The 12,152-nt window shown below is 36.1% G+C and overlaps 1 protein-coding gene across 1 annotated transcript in view; it reads left to right on the plus strand.

The window, feature by feature from the left end:
• The window catches only part of gramd1bb (GRAM domain containing 1Bb), a 164,899-nt gene that overhangs the window by 16,505 nt on the left and 136,242 nt on the right, over window positions 1-12,152 (plus strand). The gene's annotated exons all lie outside the window — the stretch shown is intronic.

Raw genomic sequence — 12,152 nt, forward strand, 5'->3', positions numbered from 1 at the left:
ATAACTGAAAAATAAAGCATCCTAGGCTCAAAACTAACACAACCAACAGCACAGCGCAATTGCGCATTAAGGCTCCAAATAAAAAATAAAAAAGTTAGGTTATAACACTAAAACATTGAAATATGCAAATTCTGATATGTTCATATAGCCTACTCAAAACAGACAGGGCAAGCTAACGCAGACAAGTGAGCTTACCACTTTTAGATGATATATGTCATGTTTGTCGTCGAGCTGTGGAAAACTGTTGCTTGCAAACTTTGCATTCGACCTTTTTCCTGTTATCAATTTTAACAAAATGCTGCCACACTGTCGATTTCTTTGTTGTTGACATGTTAGAAGAGGACTGACTAAAACGCTCTCACAATTAAATCAATAATATTCAGCATCAAACCTTCTATAGTTATCGCTCTCTCTTGGGTTGGGCTAATCCAAAAAAGGTGAAAACAAGGGGGGGGGGGGTTTGAAGACAGACTGTTACAGTGGAACAAGGGTACTCTGAAAACACCCCCATTAGCAGTTAGTGCTTTCCACCTGACGAAATGAGCGCGCCTCAGCTCGGCAAAACTGATGAAATAAACACGGCAAAACTGATGAAATGAACGCGGCAAAAAATCGACCAATCAGAATTTTGGTCGAACCAGAACGTATCGACCAATTAATCGACTAATCGACTGGGACAGTACAGCCCTACTTGATTGTGATGACTTTTTGCCTCTTTGTTAAACATTTAAAATATATACAAATTAATATGGATGATTTTTTCTTTTAAAAAAATTATTTTGTCTTTTATTTTCCGTGTTGGCATTTATGAGGAAAAAACAATGTTACGTGACCGTTCTCCATTACGGTAATGAGTGCTCTGAATGCGGCACTAAAAGACTTTAAAACTTACACAGAGACCTCAAACAGAAAGCACAAAGCCTTTTTCAAAAAAATTCGTTTTGTATTAATTGTATCTTGATTTTAAAATATGTTTCATTAACCAATTGCTTAATAAATAAAAAGTAAATAGCAGAAAATAGATAATCACGACACAGTGGCGCCGGAGTGAACTGGAGCTTAAGCTATCATCCATGAACCGAAATTCAGCGTAAAAGGTAGCCTACTCGCCTCACAGACCTAAACAAAACTGAAATAGGCCTATATCTATTATCTACAGAAATCTCTACTTTTAAACAGAACCATTCAAAACAAAATAAAACGATGTAGCCTAATCCGTATGAAATGTGCATTTCTCTCCGGCGTGTTCACTACTAAGAAGATCGCGAGTCAGTCAACTTCGTCTTTGCAGTCGACACAGAAAACACTTGTTTATTAATAAACAATTAAAATTGAGAGAGAGAGAGAATATATGATTAGTTTGACTCATTTTGAGGACTTATAATGATCTGTTAAGATAGAACGTTCACCGAATTCTGATTAGTCGAGAGGATTTATCCGTTTAGGCTAAAAATAGGGTCGGCGCTTCTCGGTTTGGAAAGAAACTGCATCTTGCAGTGGCCTACATTTTAAACAAGGAAATATAGCGATTTGGCATGAAACGTTGATGGAGCAGTGAATAGGGACAATCTCGTTTTTTTTAATGGCGTTTATCGCGTTTTGGAAAAGAGCTCTTCAAGCACATTTTTATGGAAGCTTGTTTCCGCCACAGAATAAAACATTTTAAAAGATAATTGCGACTTTTTATCTCACAATTGCGAGTTTACATCTCGCAATTCTGACTTTATTTCTCAGAATTGCGAGATATAAAGTCAGAATTGCGTGTTATAAAGTCAGAATTGCGAGATATAAAGTCAGACTTGCGTGAAATAAAGTCGCAATTGCGTGTTATAAAGTCAGAATTGCGTCTTATAAAGTCAGAATTCTGACTTTTTTTCTCGCAATTGCGACTTTATATCACGCAATTCTGACTTTATATCTCGCAATTCTGACTTTATAACACACAATTCTGATTTTATATCTCGCAATTCTGACTTTTTAACACGCAATTCTGACTTTATATCTCGCAATTCTGACTTTATAACACGCAATTGGGAGATATAAAGTCAGAATTGCATGATATAAAGTCGCAATTGCGTGTTATAAATTCAGAATTGTGAGATATAAACTATTTTAAAAAAAAAAAAAAAATCCGTCTTTTTCCCCCTTAGAATTGGACTTTATATCTCACAATTGTGTTTATATCTCACAATTCTGAGAAAAGATGTCAGAATTGCGAGATATAAACTCGCAATTATGTGTTATAAAGTCAGAATTGCGTGATATAAAGTCGCAATTGCCAGAAAAAATTCTGACTATATCTCGCAATTCTGACTTTATAACACGCAATTGTGACTTTATTTCACGCAATTCTGACTTTATATCTCGCAATTCTGAGAAATAGTCGCAATTATTATTATTTATTTATTATTCAGTGGCGGAAACAAGCTTCCATACCCGCCCGCAAGGAGTTCATTATCCTATGGATTTACGTTAATAAATGTCTAAGGAGTTGTCAGGGTTTGACATAATTTGTGTTACTGTGCCAGCATATTTGAATAAATATTTATTTTGTATTAAAACATTGCTTGTTCATTTATTTTATTCAAGATATGGGGTGGTAAATTTGAACATGGATTTTTATTCTTATTTTACATGTATACACAGACATTTTATGGAACATTATGTCATGAATATTTACCTTTAAGTCATGGAAAAGTCATGGAAAAGTCATGGAAATTTAATGGTAAAAATGTGTACGAACCCTGATAAATGTAAATGTAATATCTCGTTATTTCGTAATATGTAGCCTACATACTATCTGTGCGTGCAACAAACAAGATGTGCATTTGTAAATCCGGTGACGCACATGCATTGATTTTTATTAATAAACAGTGTCAGCTGCAAAGATTAAGCTGACGATCGCCATCTCCGTAGTGAACGCGCCTATAAAGAGAAATCCACATCATTACTTAATCAGAGAGTCGCCTATTTCTTTTCGTTTTGAATTGTTTCGTTTAAAGACATTTAAAGCTTTCTATATTTCTCATGTCTGTAAGGCATACACTGAGTTTCGGTTAAGTTAGGATGAGATATATTGCGCATCCTATCTTACTCATGCTGTTAACTTTTTTATATTCAACATAGATAAAAAAAAAATATTTTTTATTTTAACAAATATGAAACTAAATGAGCTTATTTAATGGCTACCACACGTACAGTAGGCTTACAGACTCTCTATTTGTACAAATTGATGCACATTCATTTACTTCTGAATTGTGCACGTTGAAAGGCATTTGTTTGTGCATAAAACATATCTGACTGCAACATTTATCAAGTTAACGGATAATTGTGCGTGCATTTATTAATTATTATCTTAATGAATAATGCAACAAGGATGAAGCATGTAAACTGCGTTGTTTGTTTATTCAGAATGGAATGGATCGCAAATGGATCTGAATGAAGAAACGTAAAAAAAAAATAAAAAAAACTGAACTCCCTCTGTATCAACAATGTGCCCTGAGACGATGGACATCAGCTAGCTTCAGGGTGGGTAGGACATTGGAATCTGTTTACAGACCTGCTGTGGTTTAATTAGCAGCTAGTAAACGCATTATTATCGAGACGAGTCATGATTTTTACAGTTTATATGGTCGGAGTGATGGCTAGCTTGTGGAGTTTGACAAAAGTGCTTCCAACGTGTTTAGCTGCTAGCTCTTTCCCTAGGTTGGATCTAGGCATGTGCCGGTATCACATTTTCATGCTGCGATTAATTGAGTGATCTTTTATCACGGTATACGGTATTATCACGATATTTTAATTGCACATGAGAAACAGATGGATTTGGGGGGGGATGTAAAAAATTTAATAAAACTTGCATCACAAGGTGTAATTGTGATTGTCAAAACATTTGGTAACTAAACTGAATTTTACTAAGTTTAGTGACAACATCATGTTACAATGATTACATGGTACAATGACTGGTAGGCTACTGTTTGTATTGCTTAACACAAATTTAACGATTTCAATTCAATACTTGGGATTTGATTTAAATCTTGATTCAATATTGACTTATTTTGGATAAATATTAGGAAGGCTACAGTAGATAGCCCACATGTTATTTTTTTCTCATGAAAAAAAAAATATCTCACATAATGCTATGTAACCATATAGAGCCCTATCAGCTGGTATTATTAAAGGTTACAAATAACTAATTAAATCAAATATAATGTGGTTTTCATTATAATAACAATTATGTAATGACACAAGTAAAAATATAATAAATATGTAAAAAAGTGCAGTGCACATATTCAGCAAAATACTCCTCTTTATGTTTTAGTCATCTAACATACTGCTGGTCATTAAATAGTTTAAATGTAACGTTCTGTGACACAATTGTTCTCCTGTTTCATATCAAAAGTAACCTGCTCTGTCTTGTTTGACGGTCTTCGTGTCCTCTTTGCTCCGCGATTTTTCTCTGCGTGAGAAAACGGATGTGTGGCGTGAGCGTGTGAGGAGTCTCGCGCTGAATGCGTCGAGTTGGCAGCTCTGCTTTTAGAAGCGGGATGGATCCGGATAGATCGGCGGCGGCCATAGACTGTAGGCGGCGGCGTTCCTCCTTCCGCCATGCTGCTTCTCCATGTGAGGACTGTTTACATTAGACTAGAAGTGCGCACCGGCCGCATGCTTATACACGTGGCGATTGTTTACATCAGAGTGCGCACGTGTTTCGCGCAGCATAGGCAGTGCTTGTTTAAGCGGTTGATGGAAAATAATCTATAATGCGCGTTCTAAAAATCTAAATTCGGATCTATTATTTTTCACGGTATTTTGAAGTGCCCGCGATAACAATATCGTGCATATTCATTACCGCGATTTATCGCATTACCGAATACCGGCACATGTCTAGTTGGATCGTTTAGTATTTATATAGATTTTCTAGCGCATTTACTTGAACTTCATAGGCAATATATCTATGGTTTAACGGTTTAACCCATTTGAGAGGCCAAAATCAGAATTTAAAATGGACTGAATAAGCTCTCTACGAACTTGAGCGATGCCGCGCTGACGGACCATGAAAGAGTGACTGACATGTATGCACATAAATCACTGTCATACACAAACACTCTCGAAGTAATACACAGTCTCACTTGTTGCCATGTATTTTAACTATTATAATATTTCGAAGGGTAAAAACAGGAACTTTTAATTGGCTTTACATCATCAGCTAACTCGATCACGTCGAGCTAGGTGATTTCAGATAGCCAGGCTCATATCTATGGCCAGGCTCCTCAGCTCCACTCACGCCCCGCCTGTTTGCCTATTTTCTGTTATCCGGGAGTGACGCAAGGCCAAGATGGCGACGGACGGCTCCGCCCACTTTAGGCTTCAAAAATGCTCTTCAGAAACCTACGGGTGACGTCAAGGACACTACGTCCATATTTTTTTACAGTCTATGGTTTAAACACAATTTAAACAACGTAGGGCTATTATTCCATGCATTACTTATATTAAGTTGCTCAAGCAAGTGGTCAAATATTTAACTTAAAATTGACAAAAACAGCCTTTTCTTTTGCATTTAAATTTTAATAAAATTAATCTTGCATGTCACAAAGAATGTTTTTCCACCTCCACGAATAAGACGAGTGTTGTTCATTATGTCGCCTTGTTGAAGCAAATTGTAGTTTTACTTGCTTTACCCAGGTCTTCTAAAAGTAAAAAGATGACTGAAAAATAGTAGTATATAATTAAATGCATTTATGGTGAGATAACTACATTTTATTTAATTAAACGCATTTATGGTGAAATTACCACATTTTCAGGTCAATCTTTGTTCATTTTGACCACGAAACTTGCGCTGTCACTTTAATTCAGCATTTCCAGCACAGCAAAAATAGACTCGGTGCGGAAATGATCGCTGCACTGCTGTATACTGTATTTGCCTGTATGCACCTGGAGCGGATCAACGGACTGCAACCGCGTGCAGTGTGATCTAACCTGATAACATGGGTACGTAAGGAGCACTACTGTGTGCCACTTTGCTCTGCTTCAAGTCGCTAACAGCCATTTGAGCTTCAATTTCGCTGCAAAAAATAGACATTTTGGGTGACGCGCAAGTAAACCGGAAACAGATATGCCGACTTCTGGCGACAGCGAAAGTTCATCACTACCCTTGTGCACAGAGGCTATTAGATTAGTGTTTATGTACTGCAAATTATAAAAAATGCACTTGCCCAGTAAAAACTCTAAAAGCCTTATGGCTTTATCCCTTATGGTTCGTGTTATTGTTTTAATTATATACCCATCTAATCTTTTAATACTTTCTTCAGGACATGGATGAGGATCTGTTTCACAGTGCCATTGAGAAGACCACCATGGGGATCTTCGTGATAAAGCACATTGCTGAGAATGAACCCCGAGATGTGGGAATTGTCCTTGAGGGTGTCATTGTGCTTCAGGACCTTGAGAATGTGGCTTTTGCAACTACAATGTTGTTTGGTCTAATTTATTCTCTTAACCTGAAGTACCCCACAACGTTGCGCTACACTTTTGAGATTTTGCAAAAAATCATCATGGAGTTGGATGGGGGTGAGCTCTCTATCAAGGCCCAAAACTTCAAATCCAAACTTCACCTGTGAGATGTACTGCTTTTTCACAGGATGCATGAACTAACAGTTCTCTGAGTACTGCCTTTTCTTAGGCACTTACAGTTTTGAGGTTTCTTCTACACATTCAGCACAAGTTCTACACATTCAAGTTGTGCAGAGGAGTCAGAGGACAGTTTTTTTTTATTTCATGAAATCAAATTATTTGTGCTTCAATGTTCTATTTGTTTATAAAGACAGTTTCATGAATGCAGGTATGAGATATAACTCATGTTCATGATCTTGTTAAAACATTTCTTATGAAGAGTTCACATCTTCGATCTAAAATGGGCATGCATGCATATTGCGTAGAAAAGGAAGGGTTTTTTTCTTCTTTTTTTACACACTAGTTTAAGTCATGTTGATATTTAATCACCAAAGAGATTCTAAAAAGATGTCATTTCATAGTCATTTCAAGACGTCAAAATTTTGTTCAGTGCTGGACTGACCGTTTTGATGTTTACATTACACAAGGTCTGCACATTAAATGTTGAAGAGAGTCTGAGAGAACAAAGTTCTCTTTGAATTGTGCAAAATTTTGTTTTCACAGAAATTTTAGATGTTATTTTCTTATATATCTATGATATGAATCTGATGGTTTCGTAAATGAGATTATATGTCTAGCTAGAAAATAGAGACTGCATCCATCAGATTCAGTACTTGTACTTTTTACTTGCATAATTTTTAAGTGGAGTCAGGACAGTTTTTTTTATTTCATGAAATCAAATTATTTGTGCTTCAATGTTCTATTTGTTTATAAAGACACAGTTTCATGAATGCAGGTATGAGATATAACTCATGATCTTGTTAAAACATTTCTTATGAAGAGTTCACGTCTTCGATCTAAAATGGGCATGCATGCATATTGCGTAGAAAAGGAAGGGTTTTTTTCTTCTTTTTTTACACAATAGTTTAAGTCATGTTGATATTTAATCACCAAAGAGATTCTAAAAAGATGTCATTTCATAGTCATTTCAAGACGTCAAAATTTTGTTCAGTGCTGGACTGACCGTTTTGATGTTTACATTACACAAGGTCTGCACATTAAATGTGTTGAAGAGAGTCTGAGAGAACAAAGTTCTCTTTGAATTGTGCAAAATTCAGTTTTCACAGAAATATGAGATGTTATATTCTTATCTATCTATGATATGAATCTGATGGTCTTCGTAAATTAGATAAGTCTAGAAAATAGAGAATGTTACTGCATACATCAGATTCAGTACTTTTTGTACGTTTTTACATGCATAATTTTGAATTGAAATGAATGAATGTTCAATAAATGGTTTAAATTAATGCTTTTTTATTGTTTTGTACAAAAACACATTTAAGTAACCACATAAACCATTAAAAATGTGATTAAAAAAATTATGTAAAGATAACTTGATTAGATTGTGTAGAATTAACATGATCCAGGCATCAATCTAAATTAAAAGAATAATGTTCAGCTAAAATGATTGAATTATGTTAGGTTAACTTAAACGGAGCATGTACACATTACTTCATTAAAATACATGTGATTAACACAAAACTATTGTACAGAAACTATTTGAATGTGTAGGATACTGTGAACACAAACAAATTATGTGGAACCAGTGTCCATAATTCAATTGAGTAAATCCAATGGAATTTTTTTTTCAGTGCACCTCAGATTGCACACCTTGGGATCTTTTTTTCAGCTTTGGATGTGGAATGTCATGTCAGACATGAGTCATTATTAAGAAATAATCCACCCCAACATTATAATCATGGAAAGAATGTGGGTGGACACTTAAGTGACATTTTTCTAAAGCCACTCGATACTGACTGCACTGCAAAAAAAATAAAATTCTTCAAAGTTGTAAATTAAACAAGGATTATTGGAGTAAATACTATTTAAGTTCCACCACTTCAAAATGTTGCATTTAATGTAATGTGTTGCTTGCTGTTTCTTTGTAATTGAAATTGTGGCATTTCAATTGTGAAAACTTGCAATTTCTGAATGAAAATTGGTTTCTACACCATTTTTTTCAGTGTAGACAATGAGAGAGAGAGAGAGAGAGAGAGAGAGAGAGAGAGAGAGAGAGAGAGAGAGAGAGAGAGAGAGAGAATGGGAAAGAAAGAATGGGAAAGAACTAATTCAGTCTACATTAAATTACATTTTCAACCAAAGTAATGTGATGTTTTTCAGACTAAAACATAAAAATAAAAAAAATAAATTGATTTAAATTGATTAAAAGAGTGGATCGTGAAGTGATCTTTGACGTTATTGCGGGGGTTCTAAAATAAGAGAGAGCTTAATGACATCATCCATAAAGGAAAATGGTTTCTGAAGCAAAGCAAGTTGTTGCCAAATGAAGAAAGAAAAATAGGTTAAACTTTATTTCAATAGTCCACTATGGATGTCAACTAACTCTCATTTATTTGCAACTAACTCTCAGACTATTAGGTTGGGGTTATGGTTAGTAGAATACGTTGACATACTTGCAAAGTTACTTATAGTCAGTAGAATATCTGTTGAGGAGCATCACAATAAAGAGTTATCAGATATTAAACAGACAGTCAATGAGAGTAAGTTGACATGTAGCTGCAAAGTTACTTATAGTTAGAATGTCTAAAGTGGACTATCAAAATGTATTTATTTTTCTATTTTTGTGTGTGGATGTGTGTGTTTATTTATGGTATATAGAGTTGTTCACAATGAGATCAGAAACCTGTATTATGGAAGTAAACGGTTCATTTTGATTAGCATGCTAGCTCATGCTGTGCTAATTAATTTGGGATGGTGGTTGTCCCTTAATCAGTCATTTCACATGGGAAAAGTGCTGTTCGCACTTATAAAGACCTGGAGCAGCTGGAAGAAATCCTCCCCCTGAGACCGACCAGCCATTAGCAAGTCTTAAGTATCCGTGAAAGTGCGCCCTCTTCCCCCGCGACTCGTCTTTCTGTGTGATGTTAAATACAAGAACACAGCGGTCTGTAATTTGTGTGCTCTGGTTATTCCATGAGATCAATGAATAGTCTTATTTTTTTCACGCATTAATGCTAGCATTCATCCACAGAGATATGCACTGCTGGGATGGTTTCTTTCCACAACAGGAACAGTCGTCTAAAGCCTCATTCATAATTTACAGTGATGGAAAATGGTGTCTGTCTGTAATTTCTAAAATGCATCCAGTCAGAAATAAGGAAGATGCTGTTAGGATTAGGATCGCTTTTGTACGTTTCTGACATATTGCTATTGCTTACAAAACAGTGGTTGTATTATAATAAAACAACAAAAGGAAACTCATTAGCGTTTGAGTATTTTAGGTCTTTCAAAGCACTTCAAAATACTTGAGTCATAATGATGCTGATTAGTGTTGTACAATTTTGCATCAGAATATTCAAAATATTAAATATTAATCTTGTTTTGAGACACTGTGTTTACATGCACAATTTTGCTCGTTACACTTAATAAGGTCATAAACACTCGCACCAATAATTCGCACCGGGTCAAAATTGCATTATTATTTTGCATTCAGAAATAATGTAAAATACTGGTTAATAAAACAAAACATTTACAAACATTATACACACTATAAACATGTATTTCCCCTCAATCCGTAACAAATCCTTCAAATTTAACTGTATGAACAGAGCAGGAATGAAACATTTAAGTATAAAACAAACATAAATTATAGTGGCATTCATTATAAACAACATGTATGATAAACGCAGGCCTACATTGATTTATTTAAAGCGAAACTAAATGTGCTATAACGACAAGGAAGAACAAAAAACTGAACAGTATAAGAGTATATTGTATATTGTAAGATTATACAAGCAAAAGTTGGTTGTTGGTCGCCAGCAGCTCCAATCAGACAACGGCACTCAAAACTTTCCTGATACTATAGCTAACTTTACAACAACAGTATTTCTTGGTTCTGTGACACATACCAAAAGCAATGTTACTAATGTATGGAGCAAAAATAACGCAACTTCTGCATCCGTTTTCAGACCTCCCACTTGTCCAAGTCTCTCCACGTGCGTAACCCTTCTTTTTCCAGTGATATTCCTCTTCCCTTTTGTAATGTCTCTCAGCCATCTCTCTTTCTTCAGTCTTTCTTCACTCTCTCCCCTCCCCCCTCAAGAGTGGACACGCCCCCCCCTCCTGCTGATTGGCTATAAGTGTGTTGTGGTGCTCGGTCTGATCCACTTTCTACAGACTTTCTTCACTCTCTCCCCTCCCCCCTCATGAGTGGACACGCCCTCCCTCTTGCTGATTGGCTATAAGTGTGTTGTGGTGCTCGGTCTGATCCACTTTCTACAGTCTTTCTTCACTCTCTTCCCTCCCCCCTCATGAGTGGACACGCCCCCCCCCCCCCCCCCCCCCCCCCCTCCCCTGCTGATTGGCTATAAGTGTGTTGTGGTGCTCGGTCTGATCCACTTTCAACAGTGTTTCTCTGAAATCGCTTACTGCACCTTTAATTACAGTATATAGGTCGCTTTGGAATATAAGTCACAGCATATTTCAGAGGATTAAAAAAATGATTATAAAGTATATTGGAAAATACGATATATCAATTGTACTTGCAAATCTGCATGTTTTGTTTACATTTTCATTTTAATACTGAATAAAAATGTGTGCTATGTAAAATGGAATTTTTATTAATTACCTTATTTTTTTGTGTTGTACATGGAAACACTCTCCTTTCTTCTGTTGTATAAAGCAACTGGACACTGGGACATACCTGCCTGAAACGCACAGGTCTTGTACCAGAGAGAGTTTTTGAATAGCTCAGGATGAGAAAGGATTCTCCTTTGGAGTCCATGTGAAACGGCATTCGCAACGTCTTTAGTTTTGTGTTTGGTTGTATTTCTGGGTGAAACAGGGAATTCAATGAGACAGAATAGGGTGAAACTGGGAGTTGATTGGTCATGAAAAATGTAAGTGTTTGAAGGGAGAGAGAAGTTCAAAAGGGAAATATCACTATAGGCGGAGGAAGTTGTTAAATTTTTGATAAAAGTTGTCTGAAGTAAATCCATTCTTGTTGTTTATCTCTTTGTAATGTCACTCTATAATGTTTCTTGGGAGATTCTGCAACCATGTGTTCAATGGACACGAATCTGGTGTGTGATGGTTCTCTGTTCCCTCGTGTTTTCTCACTTCCTCTGCCATTTTCCTTTCCCCAGCAACATCTCTTCATCTCTTTCATGATCTTTTTCAGCCATCTACTTGCCCATCTTTTTGCTTTCTCTCTCTCTCTCTCTCTCTCTCTCTCTCTCTCTCTCTCTCTCTCTTTCAAACTAGAGAGTCTCAGGTGTATAATGGGGTCTGCTTCATGTCCCTGTACCTATATGGCAGGTAAAAAAAAATAAGAGAGTGTGACTTTGGCTTATTGATTTGTTTGCTGCATCTATAGGATGTGAATCTGAATGACATAACTAAGACAGACAGAGGTTACAGAGGTCAAACCATGCCGCTCTAGTGCATGATTGCCACCTCTTTCTTTACCTTTATTTAGTAACAGAGAATGTCATACAGCCCAGATTTAGCAATAATTGCATTCC

This window comes from Leuciscus leuciscus (genome assembly GCF_965113295.1).
Source record: "Leuciscus leuciscus genome assembly, chromosome: 10".
NCBI classification, from domain to species: domain Eukaryota; kingdom Metazoa; phylum Chordata; class Actinopteri; order Cypriniformes; family Leuciscidae; genus Leuciscus; species Leuciscus leuciscus.